A 16420-nucleotide genomic window follows, 5' to 3' on the forward strand; every position below is an offset into this window, starting at 1 on the left:
TAATCCTGTCATGTCATATTGATCAATATAAATCAGTCTGCAGTAATCCTGTCATGTCATATTGATCAATATAAATCAGTCTGCAGTAATCCTGTTATGTCATATTGATCAATATAAATCAGTCTGCAGTAATCCTGTCATGTCATATTGATCAATATAAATCAGTCTGCAGTAATCCTGTTATGTCATATTGATCAATATAAATCAGTCTGCAGTAATCCTGTTATGTCATATTGATCAATATAAATCAGTCTGCAGTAATCATGTCATGTCATATTGATCAATATAAATCAGTCTGCAGTAATCCTGTTATGTCATATTGATCAATATAAATCAGTCTGCAGTAATCCTGTTATGTCATATTGATCAATATAAATCAGTCTGCAGTAATCCTGTCATGTCATATTGATCAATATAAATCAGTCTGCAGTAATCATGTCATGTCATATTGATCAATATAAATCAGTCTGCAGTAATCCTGTTATGTCATATTGATCAATATAAATCAGTCTGCAGTAATCCTGTCATGTCATATTGATCAATATAAATCAGTCTGCAGTAATCCTGTTATGTCATATTGATCAATATAAATCAGTCTGCAGTAATCCTGTTATGTCATATTGATCAATATAAATCAGTCTGCAGTAATCATGTCATGTCATATTGATCAATATAAATCAGTCTGCAGTAATCCTGTTATGTCATATTGATCAATATAAATCAGTCTGCAGTAATCCTGTTATGTCATATTGATCAATATAAATCAGTCTGCAGTAATCCTGTCATGTCATATTGATCAATATAAATCAGTCTGCAGTAATCATGTCATGTCATATTGATCAATTTAAATCAGTCTGCAGTAATCATGTCATGTCATATTGATCAATTTAAATCAGTCTGCAGTAATCATGTCATGTCATATTGATCAATATAAATCAGTCTGCAGTAATCCTGTTATGTCATATTGATCAATATAAATCAGTCTGCAGTAATCCTGTCATGTCATATTGATCAATATAAATCAGTCTGCAGTAATCATGTCATGTCATATTGATCAATATAAATCAGTCTGCAGTAATCATGTCATGTCATATTGATCAATTTAAATCAGTCTGCAGTAATCATGTCATGTCATATTGATCAATTTAAATCAGTCTGCAGTAATCCTGTCATGTCATATTGATCAATATAAATCAGTCTGCAGTAATCATGTCATGTCATATTGATCAATATAAATCAGTCTGCAGTAATCATGTCATGTCATATTGATCAATTTAAATCAGTCTGCAGTAATCATGTCATGTCATATTGATCAATTTAAATCAGTCTGCAGTAATCCTGTCATGTCATATTGATCAATATAAATCAGTCTGCAGTAATCATGTCATGTCATATTGATCAATTTAAATCAGTCTGCAGTAATCCTGTCATGTCATATTGATCAATTTAAATCAGTCTGCAGTAATCCTGTCATGTCATATTGATCAATATAAATCAGTCTGCAGTAATCCTGTTATGTTGTATTGATCAATATAAATCAGTCTGCAGTAATCATGTCATGTCATATTGATCAATATAAATCAGTCTGCAGTAATCATGTCATGTCATATTGATCAATTTAAATCAGTCTGCAGTAATCCTGTCATGTCATATTGATCAATTTAAATCAGTCTGCAGTAATCCTGTCATGTCATATTGATCAATTTAAATCAGTCTGCAGTAATCCTGTCATGTCATATTGATCAATTTAAATCAGTCTGCAGTAATCATGTCATGTCATATTGATCAATTTAAATCAGTCTGCAGTAATCATGTCATGTCATATTGATCAATTTAAATCAGTCTGCAGTAATCCTGTCATGTCATATTGATCAATATAAATCAGTCTGCAGTAATCATGTCATGTCATATTGATCAATTTAAATCAGTCTGCAGTAATCCTGTCATGTCATATTGATCAATATAAATCAGTCTGCAGTAATCATGTCATGTCATATTGATCAATTTAAATCAGTCTGCAGTAATCCTGTCATGTCATATTGATCAATTTAAATCAGTCTGCAGTAATCCTGTCATGTCATATTGATCAATATAAATCAGTCTGCAGTAATCCTGTTATGTTGTATTGATCAATATAAATCAGTCTGCAGTAATCATGTCATGTCATATTGATCAATATAAATCAGTCTGCAGTAATCATGTCATGTCATATTGATCAATTTAAATCAGTCTGCAGTAATCCTGTCATGTCATATTGATCAATTTAAATCAGTCTGCAGTAATCCTGTCATGTCATATTGATCAATTTAAATCAGTCTGCAGTAATCATGTCATGTCATATTGATCAATTTAAATCAGTCTGCAGTAATCATGTCATGTCATATTGATCAATTTAAATCAGTCTGCAGTAATCATGTCATGTCATATTGATCAATTTAAATCAGTCTGCAGTAATCATGTCATGTCATATTGATCAATATAAATCAGTCTGCAGTAATCATGTCATGTCATATTGATCAATTTAAATCAGTCTGCAGTAATCATGTTATGTCATATTGATCAATATAAATCAGTCTGCAGTAATCATGTCATGTCATATTGATCAATATAAAGCAGTCTGCAGTAATCATGTTATGTCATATTGATCAATATAAATCAGTCTGCAGTAATCATGTCATGTCATATTGATCAATATAAATCAGTCTGCAGTAATCCTGTCATGTCATATTGATCAATATAAATCAGTCTGCAGTAATCATGTCATGTCATATTGATCAATATAAATCAGTCTGCAGTAATCCTGTCATGTCATATTGATCAATATAAATCAGTCTGCAGTAATCATGTTATGTCATATTGATCAATATAAATCAGTCTGCAGTAATCATGTCATGTCATATTGATCAATATAAATCAGTCTGCAGTAATCATGTTATGTCATATTGATCAATATAAATCAGTCTGCAGTAATCATGTCATGTCATATTGATCAATATAAATCAGTCTGCAGTAATCATGTTATGTCATATTGATCAATATAAATCAGTCTGCAGTAATCATGTCATGTCATATTGATCAATATAAATCAGTCTGCAGTAATCATGTCATGTCATATTGATCAATATAAATCAGTCTGCAGTAATCCTGTTATGTCATATTGATCAATTTAAATCAGTCTGCAGTAATCATGTCATGTCATATTGATCAATATAAATCAGTCTGCAGTAATCCTGTCATGTCATATTGATCAATATAAATCAGTCTGCAGTAATCCTGTTATGTCATATGGATCAATATAAATCAGTCTGCAGTAATCCTGTCATGTCATATTGATCAATATAAATCAGTCTGCAGTAATCATGTCATGTCATATTGATCAATTTAAATCAGTCTGCAGTAATCCTGTCATGTCATATGGATCAATATAAATCAGTCTGCAGTAATCCTGTTATGTTGTATTGATCAATATAAATCAGTCTGCAGTAATCCTGTTATGTCATATGGATCAATATAAATCAGTCTGCAGTAATCCTACAGTATGTCATATTGATCAATATAAATCAGTCTGCAGTAATCCTACAGTATGTCATATGGATCAATATAAATCAGTCTGCAGTAATCCTACAGTATGTCATATGGATCAATATAAATCAGTCTGCAGTAATCCTACAGTATGTCATATGGATCAATATAAATCAGTCTGCAGTAATCCTGTTATGTCATATTGATCAATTTAAATCAGTCTGCAGTAATCCTGTTATGTCATATTGATCAATTTAAATCAGTCTGCAGTAATCCTACAGTATGTCATATGGATCAATATAAATCAGTCTGCAGTAATCCTACAGTATGTCATATGGATCAATATAAATCAGTCTGCAGTAATCCTGTTATGTCATATTGATCAATTTAAATCAGTCTGCAGTAATCCTGTTATGTCATATTGATCAATTTAAATCAGTCTGCAGTAATCCTGTCATGTCATATTGATCAATTTAAATCAGTCTGCAGTAATCCTGTTATGTCATATTGATCAATTTAAATCAGTCTGCAGTAATCCTGTTATGTCATATTGATCAATTTAAATCAGTCTGCAGTAATCCTGTCATGTCATATTGATCAATTTAAATCAGTCTGCAGTAATCCTACAGTATGTCATATTGATCAATATAAATCAGTCTGCAGTAATCATGTCATGTCATATTGATCAATATAAATCAGTCTGCAGTAATCCTGTTATGTCATATTGATCAATTTAAATCAGTCTGCAGTAATCATGTCATGTCATATTGATCAATATAAATCAGTCTGCAGTAATCCTGTCATGTCATATTGATCAATATAAATCAGTCTGCAGTAATCCTGTTATGTCATATGGATCAATATAAATCAGTCTGCAGTAATCCTGTCATGTCATATTGATCAATATAAATCAGTCTGCAGTAATCATGTCATGTCATATTGATCAATTTAAATCAGTCTGCAGTAATCCTGTCATGTCATATGGATCAATATAAATCAGTCTGCAGTAATCCTGTTATGTTGTATTGATCAATATAAATCAGTCTGCAGTAATCCTGTTATGTCATATGGATCAATATAAATCAGTCTGCAGTAATCCTACAGTATGTCATATTGATCAATATAAATCAGTCTGCAGTAATCCTACAGTATGTCATATGGATCAATATAAATCAGTCTGCAGTAATCCTACAGTATGTCATATGGATCAATATAAATCAGTCTGCAGTAATCCTACAGTATGTCATATGGATCAATATAAATCAGTCTGCAGTAATCCTGTTATGTCATATTGATCAATTTAAATCAGTCTGCAGTAATCCTGTTATGTCATATTGATCAATTTAAATCAGTCTGCAGTAATCCTACAGTATGTCATATGGATCAATATAAATCAGTCTGCAGTAATCCTACAGTATGTCATATGGATCAATATAAATCAGTCTGCAGTAATCCTGTTATGTCATATTGATCAATTTAAATCAGTCTGCAGTAATCCTGTTATGTCATATTGATCAATTTAAATCAGTCTGCAGTAATCCTGTCATGTCATATTGATCAATTTAAATCAGTCTGCAGTAATCCTGTTATGTCATATTGATCAATTTAAATCAGTCTGCAGTAATCCTGTTATGTCATATTGATCAATTTAAATCAGTCTGCAGTAATCCTGTCATGTCATATTGATCAATTTAAATCAGTCTGCAGTAATCCTGTTATGTCATATGGATCAATTTAAATCAGTCTGCAGTAATCATGTCATGTCATATTGATCAATTTAAATCAGTCTGCAGTAATCCTGTTATGTCATATGGATCAATTTAAATCAGTCTGCAGTAATCCTGTCATGTCATATTGATCAATTTAAATCAGTCTGCAGTAATCCTGTTATGTTGTATTGATCAATATAAATCAGTCTGCAGTAATCCTGTCATGTCATATGGATCAATATAAATCAGTCTGCAGTAATCATGTCATGTCATATTGATCAATTTAAATCAGTCTGCAGTAATCCTGTTATGTCATATGGATCAATTTAAATCAGTCTGCAGTAATCATGTCATGTCATATTGATCAATTTAAATCAGTCTGCAGTAACCCTTTTATGTTGTATTGATCAATATAAATCAGTCTGCAGTAATCCTGTTATGTCATATTGATCAATTTAAATCAGTCTGCAGTAATCCTGTTATGTCATATGGATCAATATAAATCAGTCTGCAGTAATCCTGTCATGTCATATGGATCAATATAAATCAGTCTGCAGTAATCATGTCATGTCATATTGATCAATTTAAATCAGTCTGCAGTAATCCTGTTATGTTGTATCGATCAATATAAATCAGTCTGCAGTAATCCTGTTATGTCATATTGATCAATTTAAATCAGTCTGCAGTAATCCTGTTATGTCATATGGATCAATATAAATCAGTCTGCAGTAATCCTGTCATGTCATATGGATCAATATAAATCAGTCTGCAGTAATCCTGTTATGTTGTATTGATCAATATAAATCAGTCTGCAGTAATCCTGTTATGTCATATTGATCAATTTAAATCAGTCTGCAGTAATCCTGTTATGTCATATTGATCAATTTAAATCAGTCTGCAGTAATCCTGTCATGTCATATTGATCAATTTAAATCAGTCTGCAGTAATCCTGTTATGTCATATTGATCAATTTAAATCAGTCTGCAGTAATCATGTCATGTCATATTGATCAATTTAAATCAGTCTGCAGTAATCCTGTTATGTTGTATTGATCAATATAAATCAGTCTGCAGTAATCCTGTTATGTCATATTGATCAATATAAATCAGTCTGCAGTAATCCTGTTATGTCATATTGATCAATTTAAATCAGTCTGCAGTAATCATGTCATGTCATATTGATCAATTTAAATCAGTCTGCAGTAATCCTGTTATGTTGTATTGATCAATTTAAATCAGTCTGCAGTAATCCTGTTATGTCATATTGATCAATTTAAATCAGTCTGCAGTAATCATGTCATGTCATATTGATCAATTTAAATCAGTCTGCAGTAATCCTGTTATGTTGTATTGATCAATATAAATCAGTCTGCAGTAATCCTGTTATGTCATATTGATCAATATAAATCAGTCTGCAGTAATCCTGTCATGTCATATTGATCAATTTAAATCAGTCTGCAGTAATCATGTCATGTCATATTGATCAATTTAAATCAGTCTGCAGTAATCCTGTTATGTTGTATTGATCAATATAAATCAGTCTGCAGTAATCCTGTTATGTCATATTGATCAATATAAATCAGTCTGCAGTAATCCTGTCATGTCATATTGATCAATATAAATCAGTCTGCAGTAATCCTGTCATGTCATATTGATCAATATAAATCAGTCTGCAGTAATCCTGTCATGTCATATTGATCAATATAAATCAGTCTGCAGTAATCCTGTTATGTCATATGGATCAATATAAATCAGTCTGCAGTAATCCTGTCATGTCATATTGATCAATTTAAATCAGTCTGCAGTAATCCTGTTATGTCATATTGATCAATATAAATCAGTCTGCAGTAATCCTGTCATGTCATATTGATCAATATAAATCAGTCTGCAGTAATCCTGTTATGTCATATTGATCAATTTAAATCAGTCTGCAGTAATCCTGTCATGTCATATTGATCAATTTAAATCAGTCTGCAGTAATCCTGTCATGTCATATTGATCAATTTAAATCAGTCTGCAGTAATCCTGTCATGTCATATTGATCAATTTAAATCAGTCTGCAGTAATCATGTCATGTCATATTGATCAATTTAAATCAGTCTGCAGTAATCCTGTTATGTCATATTGATCAATATAAATCAGTCTGCAGTAATCCTGTTATGTCATATGGATCAATATAAATCAGTCTGCAGTAATCCTACAGTATGTCATATGGATCAATATAAATCAGTCTGCAGTAATCCTGTTATGTCATATGGATCAATATAAATCAGTCTGCAGTAATCCTGTTATGTTGTATTGATCAATATAAATCAGTCTGCAGTAATCCTGTTATGTCATATTGATCAATTTAAATCAGTCTGCAGTAATCATGTTATGTCATATTGATCAATAGAAATCAGTCTGCAGTAATCCTGTTATGTTGTATTGATCAATATAAATCAGTCTGCAGTAATCCTGTTATGTCATATGGATCAATATAAATCAGTCTGCAGTAATCCTGTTATGTCATATGGATCAATATAAATCAGTCTGCAGTAATCCTGTTATGTTGTATTGATCAATATAAATCAGTCTGCAGTAATCCTGTTATGTCATATGGATCAATATAAATCAGTCTGCAGTAATCCTACAGTATGTCATATGGATCAATATAAATCAGTCTGCAGTAATCCTGTTATGTCATATGGATCAATATAAATCAGTCTGCAGTAATCCTGTTATGTCATATGGATCAATATAAATCAGTCTGCAGTAATCCTGTTATGTCATATGGATCAATATAAATCAGTCTGCAGTAATCCTACAGTATGTCATATGGATCAATATAAATCAGTCTGCAGTAATCCTACAGTATGCCATATGGATCAATATAAATCAGTCTGCAGTAATCCTACAGTATGTCATATGGATCAATATAAATCAGTCTGCAGTAATCCTACAGTATGTCATATGGATCAATATAAATCAGTCTGCAGTAATCCTACAGTATGTCATATGGATCAATATAAATCAGTCTGCAGTAATCCTACAGTATGTCATACTGAAACAGTATTTTTCTTTTATGATACTGACACAGTGAAGAGCTTTTTTGGGCCTGTATCTGTGTAAAATCATCATGTTTGATTATTGACTATTTGAATGTGGAGAGAAAGCCTCCTGGACCACTGCTGTGTGGATGAGCGGGTTGGTTGTGACTGGACAGAGAAAACATCCCAAGAAAAGGTCAAATAAATGTTTCCAGTGAGCACAGGATATCAAGAGAGGAAGTAATCTTCACTAGATTACCTCAAGTTCACAAACATTCAGATATCAAACTGAAAAGATCTCCTTAAATTTACTATTCCTCGTGTGCTTCCGTTCCGTTCAATCTATGACTTTGAATATACCGAATACCTATTCACACCAATAAACACACATTTCAATATACCGAATACCTATTCACACCAATAAACACACATTTCAATATAAAAAAACACACATGGAAGGGAACAGATTTTTTTAAAAATTGTGTGTAACTACAGTTTAGTGTAACACACTATGGAGGTACATCAGACAAAGGACCAAGGACAAATTAGAGATTTGACTGCTTCATATTGTATTTGTTATGCGTGTGCGAGACAGACAGAGACAGAGACAGAGACAGAGACAGAGACAGAGAGAGAGAGAGAGAGAGAGAGAGAGAGAGAGAGAGAGGGAGAGAGAGAGAGGGAGAGGTAAACTGCATATATCTGCATATATTTTGTGACGCCTGTGCTGGTTTGAAAAGTATTTTGATGGGGGGCGCTGTCCTCAGATAATCGCATGGCCTGCTTTCGCCGTAAAGCCTTTTTCAAATCTGACAACGCGGCTGGATTAATAAGAAGTTAAGCTTTTAAATGATGTAAGACACTTGTATGTTCATGAATGTTTAATATTACAATTTTGTCATTTGAATTTGGCGCTCTCCAGCTTCACCGGATGAGGTCGGGATCCGCTAAGAGGTACCTACAAAAATAAAATGAATTTAAACAACTGGAAATAACAATATAGAAAAATACATGTAAATGCACATATGTACACGCACGCACACACACACACACACACACACACACACACACACACACACACACACACACACACACACACACACACATACACATACACACACACACACACACACACAAATACATACACAAAAATAAATAACAAATATCACAACATACTATCCCTCCCCTCCCACACCCTCTCATAAACCCCTGTTGGACAAAACTCTTACTCAATCAATCAATCAAGCAATCAATCAAATGTGTTTATAAAGCCCTTCTTACATCAGAAACTAAAACCCCAAACAGCAACAGAAATGCAGGTAGAAGCACGCCGATCAATAGAAGGCAACTGCTGAAAAAAAAGAAGTAACTTAAAAGCTGCCATCTCAAGGAAAAGGTATCGGCCTCTCAAAGGGTATACAGTGTTTTTCTAAGTGTAGAGAAGACATTGGATCTTTTAACCAAGCTGATACAGTGGGAGGTGTGGAAGATTTACAGTTTTGTAAACAAGATCTGCAGGCAATCTTTGAGGGAAACCAAATTCCAGAACGTCTCAGGCATCCTCTATCAGCAGCCCTGTAGCACAGCTCTGACCTGGCGTAGAGAGGACAGTCTGAGGACTATTCTAATATTATCTGGAGTGGCTCTGGCCTCTTCCCGCACCCTTAATCAGTCCACTACACCCTTAATCAGTCCACTACACCCTTAATCAGTCCACTACACCCTTAATCAGTCCACTACACCCTTAATCAGTCCACTACACCCCTAATCACACCACTACACCCTTAATCAGTCCACTACACCCTTAATCAGTCCACTACACCCTTAATCAGTCCACTACACCCTTAATCAGTCCACTACACCCTTAATCAGTCCACTACACCCTTAATCACACCAATACACCCTTAATCAGTCCACTACACCCCTAATCACACCACTACACCCTTAATCAGTCCACTACACCCTTAATCAGTCCACTACACCCTTAATCAGTCCACTACACCCTTAATCACACCACTACACCCTTAATCAGTCCACTACACCCTTAATCAGTCCACTACACCCTTAATCAGTCCACTACACCCTTAATCAGTCCACTACACCCTTAATCAGTCCACTACACCCTTAATCAGTCCACTACACCCTTAATCAGTCCACTACACCCTTAATCAGTCCACTACACCCTTAATCAGTCCACTACACCCTTAATCAGTCCACTACACCCTTAATCAGTCCACTACACCCCTAATCACACCACTACACCCTTAATCAGTCCACTACACCCCTAATCACACCACTACACCCTTAATCAGTCCACTACACCCCTAATCACACCACTACACCCTTAATCAGTCCACTACACCCTTAATCAGTCCACTACACCCTTACATCAGTCCACTACACCCCTAATCACACCACTACACCCTTAATCACACCACTACACCCTTAATCAGTCCACTACACCCCTAATCACACCACTACACCCCTAATCACACCACTACACCCCTAATCACACCACTACACCCCTAATCACACCACTACACCCTTAATCACACCACTACACCCCTAATCACACCACTACACCCCTAATCACACCACTACACCCCTAATCAAACCACTACACCCCTAATCACACCACTACACCCTTAATCACACCACTACACCCCTAATCACACCACTACACCCTTAATCAGTCCACTACACCCTTAATCAGTCCACTACACCCTTAATCAGTCCACTACACCCTTAATCAGTCCACTACACCCTTAATCACACCACTACACCCTTAATCAGTCCACTACACCCCTAATCACACCACTACACCCTTAATCAGTCCACTACACCCTTAATCAGTCCACTACACCCTTAATCAGTCCACTACACCCTTAATCACACCACTACACCCTTAATCAGTCCACTACACCCTTAATCAGTCCACTACACCCTTAATCTGTCCACTACACCCTTAATCAGTCCACTACACCCTTAATCAGTCCACTACACCCATAATCACACCACTACACACTTAATCAGTCCACTACACCCTTAATCAGTCCACTACACCCTTAATCAGTCCACTACACCCTTAATCAGTCCACTACACCCTTAATCAGTCGACTACACCCTTAATCAGTCCACTACACCCTTAATCAGTCCACTACACCCTTAATCAGTCCACTACACCCTTAATCAGTCCACTACACCCTTAATCAGTCCACTACACCCCTAATCACACCACTACACCCTTAATCAGTCCACTACACCCCTAATCACACCACTACACCCTTAATCAGTCCACTACACCCTTAATCAGTCCACAACACCTTTAATCAGTCCACTACACCCCTAATCACACCACTACACCCTTAATCACACCACTACACCCTTAATCAGTCCACTACACCCCTAATCACACCACTACACCCCTAATCACACCACTACACCCCTAATCACACCACTACACCCTAATCAAACCACTACACCCCTAATCACACCACTACACCCTTAATCACACCACTACACCCTTAATCAGTCCACTACACCCCTAATCACACCACTACACCCCTAATCACACCACTACACCCCTAATCACACCACTACACCCTTAATCAGTCCACTACACCCTTAATCAGTCCACTACACCCCTAATCACACCACTACACCCCTAATCACAACACTACACCCCTAATCACACCACTACACCCCTAATCACACCACTACACCCTTAATCAGTCCACTACACCCCTAATCACACCACTACACCCCTAATCACACCACTACACCCCTAATCACACCACTACACCCCTAATCACACCACTTCACCCTTAATCAGTCCACTACACCCCTAATCACACCACTACACCCATAATCACACCACTACACCCCTAATCACACCACTACACCCTTAATTACACCACTACACCCCTAATCACACCACTACACCCCTAATCACACCACTACACCACTAATCACACCACTACACCCCTAATCACACCACTACACCCCTAATCACACCACTACAACCCTAATCACACCACTACACCCCTAATCACACCACTACACCCCTAATCACACCACTACACCCCTAAACACACCACTACACCCCTAATCACACCACTACACCCTTAATCACACCACTACACCCCTAATCACACCACTACACCCCTAGTCACACCACTACACCCCTAATCACACCACTACACCCCTAATCACACCACTACACCCTTAATCACACCACTACACCCCTAATCACACCACTACACCCCTAATCACACCACTACACCCTTAATCACACCACTACACCCTTAATCACACCACTACACCCTTAATCAGTCCACTACACCCTTAATCACACCACTGCACCCCTAATCACACCACTACACCCCTAATCACACCACTACACCCCTAATCACACCACTACACCCTTAATCACACCACTACACCCTTAATCACACCACTACACCCTTAATCACACCACTACACCCATTATCACACCACTACACACCTAATCACACCACTACACTCCTAATCACACCACTACACCCCTAATCACACCACTACACCCTTAATCACACCACTACACCCTTAATCACACCACTACACCCTTAATCAGTCCACTACACCCCTAATCACACCACTACACCCCTAATCACACCACTACACCCTTAATCAGTCCTCTACACCCCTAATCACACCACTACACCCCTAATCACACCACTACACCCATAATCACACCACTACACCCTTAATCACACCACTACACCCTTAATCACACCAATACACCCCTAATCACACCCCTACACCCTTAATCACACCAATACACCCCTAATCACACCCCTACACCCTTAATCACATCACTACACCCCTAATCACACCACTACACCCTTAATCACACCACTACACCCCTAATCACACCACTACACCCTTAATCACACCACTACACCCCTAATCACACCCCTACACCCCTAATCACACCCCTACACCCTTAATCACACCCATACACTCTTAATCACACCCTTACACCCGTAATCGCACCCCTACACCCCTAATCACACCCCTAATCACACCACTACACCCCTTATCACACCACTACACCCCTAGTCACATCACACCACTACACCCCCAATCACACCACTACACCCCTAATCACACCACTACACCCATAATCACACCACTACACCCTTAATCACACCCCTACACCCTTAATCACACGCCTACACCCCTAATCACACCACTACACCCCTAATCACACCCCTACACCCCCAATCACACCCCTACACCCCAAATTACACCCCTACACCCCTAATAACACCTCTGCACCCCTATTCACACCCCTATTCACACCCCGAATCACACCTGAATCACACCCCTGATCACACCACTACACCCCCAATCACATCTCTACACCTCTCATCACACCCCTACACTCCTAATCACATCTCTACAATACTAATCATACCCCTACACCCATAATCACACCCCTACACCCCTAATCACATCTCTACACCCATAATCACACCCCTATACCCCTAATCACACCCCTACACCCTTAATCACACCCTTACACCCCTAATCACATCCCTACGCCCCTACACATCTACACCCCTTCACCCCATACACCTCTACACTTCTACACCTTTACAAAAACCTCTACACACCTACACCTCTACACTTCTATACCCCTACACCTCTACACATCTACACCCCTTCATATATACACCCCTACACCCCTACACCTCCACACCTCTACACCCCTACACCCCTTTACCCCTACACCTCTACACCACTACAACTCTACACCCCTTCACCCCATACACCTCTACACTTCTACACCTTTACAAAAACCTCTACACACCTACACCTCTACACTTCTATACCCCTACACCTCTACACATCTACACCCCTACACCCCTACACATCTACACCCCTACACCCCTACACCTCCACACCTCTACACCCCTACACCCCTTTACCCCTACACCTCTACACCACTACAACTCTACACCTCTTTACCCCTACACATCTACACCCCTACAACTCTACACCTCTACACCCCTACACCACTACAACTTTACACCTCTACACCTCTACACCTCTACACCCCTACACATCTAAACCTTTACACCCCTACACCCCTACACCACTACAACTCTACACCTCTACACCTCTTTACCCCTACAACTCTACAACTCTACACCTCTTTACCCCTACAACTCTACAACTCTACACCTCTTTACCCCTATAACTCTACACCTCTACACCCCTACACCTCTACACCCCTACACCTCTTTACCCCTACACCTCTACACCACTACAACTCTACACCTCTTTACCCCTACAACTCTACACCTCTACACCCCTACACATCTAAACCTCTACACCCCTACAACTCTACACCCCTACACCACTACAACTCTACACCTCTACACCTCTTTACCCCTACACCTCTACACCACTACAACTCTACACCTCTACACATCTACACCCCTACACCCCTACACCCCTTCACCCCTACACCTCTACACCTCTACAATAACCTCTACACTCCTACACCTCTACAAAAACCTCTACACACCTACACCTCTACAAAAGCCTCTACACCTCCACACCCACAGCCCCTCACTCTATGACACTCTAAGCCCCCCCCCCCCTACTACATTCTGCCTGTTGATATTAGGGACACTACAGTATACATATTATATATATATATTTATATACCAGGACAACAGAAGCCTCTGAAGACAGTCTGACAACTTATGGCAGAGCACTTCTGTTACAAGCTTTAAATTCACCTGTCTCGATTTATACTCCACATAATACCATATTGAGCACCACAAGTCTCATAGTTCTCCCAGACGACCAGTACCAGATTCCCCCGGGAATCACAGCGGCCAGACATGCTTAATACCCACCCACCATGTCATGTCAAGGCTAGAAGCCGTGACTTCATATCGAGAACGACTAAAAACCTTCATGGTGACATCTCCCTGTCCCGACAGGCCTTCAAATCATCACTGCTCTCTGTGGCTGATGGGAAAAGATCCCAGAGTCCAGTTCCTCTGACCGCACAGGAGAATAGTAGCTACTGTATGAAGCAGAATAAAGCAGACTATAGCTTCACTCTCGTATCATCTGAAAACCTATAAATATCCTGCATGTAGGATAAATGAAACTAGAGGAACGTGTATATTTCCGTCACACGTCCCTACAGACAGTGTTTCATCTACCCACTAACCCAGACAGCCCTGCTCCCTTTCCCTCTGCAGCCCTACCTCATTGCAGTGATGCCCAGGACTCGGACTGCACGGCACGGTCTGGCAACCAACGACAGCCCCAAATCATCCACCGGCACTAAGGTTGCATGGCAGTGTTGTAATTCCTGATGGCAGCACTACTGAACTGTCTCTCTGTCGCCGGCTGTGTTCTCTCTCTCTGCTGCTTTCTCTCCCGGCCCGTCTCACTATCGGAGCTCCTTTCTACTCTTGCGTTCGTTTTCGTGCTCTGCTGAGCTCTCCCTCTCTCTCTCTCTCCGTGCTCTCGCTCTCTCTCTCTCTCTCTCTCTCTCTCGCTCTCACTCTCTCTGTGTTCTCTCCCTTTCTCTCTCTCTGTGTGCTCTCTCTCACTCACTGCACTCCCTCTCCCCCTCTTTCTCTTTCTGTTCGCTCTCTCGTTCTTTCTTTCTGCGCTGCCCACCTCCCACTTCTCACTCGCTCCCTCTTCCCAACTTGCTCTCCTCCATAGCTCTGTTCATTCTGCTTTACTTCCCCTTCTTCTCTTCCCAGACACCCAGTATAGCAGGATTGATGTGCTCTAACCTTGGGGACTGCTGTTTTCAATTTAGGCCTGCTCCTCTCCCTGCTCTTCTCCCTGCTCCTCTCCCTGCTCCTCTCCCTGCTCCTCTCCCCGCTCCTCTCCCTGCTCTTCTCCCTGCTCTTCTCCCTGCTCTTCTCCCTGCTCCTCTCCCTGCTCCTCTCCCTGCTCTTCTCCCTGCTCTTCTCCCTGCTCTTCTCCCTGCTCTTCTCCCTGCTCCTCTCCCTGCTCCTCTCCCTGCTCTTCTCCCTGCTCCTCTCCCTGCTCCTCTCCCTGCCCCTCTCCCAGCTCCTCTCCCTGTGCTGTCCTCTCTCCAGTGAGAGTTACAGAGAGCACTACTACACCAGAGACG

At 39.1% G+C, this 16420-nt stretch overlaps 1 protein-coding gene across 5 annotated transcripts in view; it reads right to left on the reverse strand.

Moving 5' to 3' along the window:
* LOC110491155 (extracellular sulfatase Sulf-2) overlaps positions 1-16420 on the reverse strand; it is a 267272-nt gene that overhangs the window by 86508 nt on the left and 164344 nt on the right. Inside the window, exon 1 of one of the 5 annotated variants that reach the window (XM_036947628.1) lies at positions 15531-16112. The exons of the other annotated variants lie outside the window; for them this stretch is intronic. The gene's annotated coding sequence lies outside the window, so the exon portion shown is untranslated. Of the gene's footprint in view, positions 1-15530; positions 16113-16420 lie in introns of those variants that run through there. 5 annotated transcript variants of the gene reach the window in all.

The sequence above is a fragment of the Oncorhynchus mykiss genome, chromosome 16, assembly GCF_013265735.2.
Source record: "Oncorhynchus mykiss isolate Arlee chromosome 16, USDA_OmykA_1.1, whole genome shotgun sequence".
Classification (NCBI taxonomy): Eukaryota; Metazoa; Chordata; class Actinopteri; order Salmoniformes; family Salmonidae; genus Oncorhynchus; species Oncorhynchus mykiss.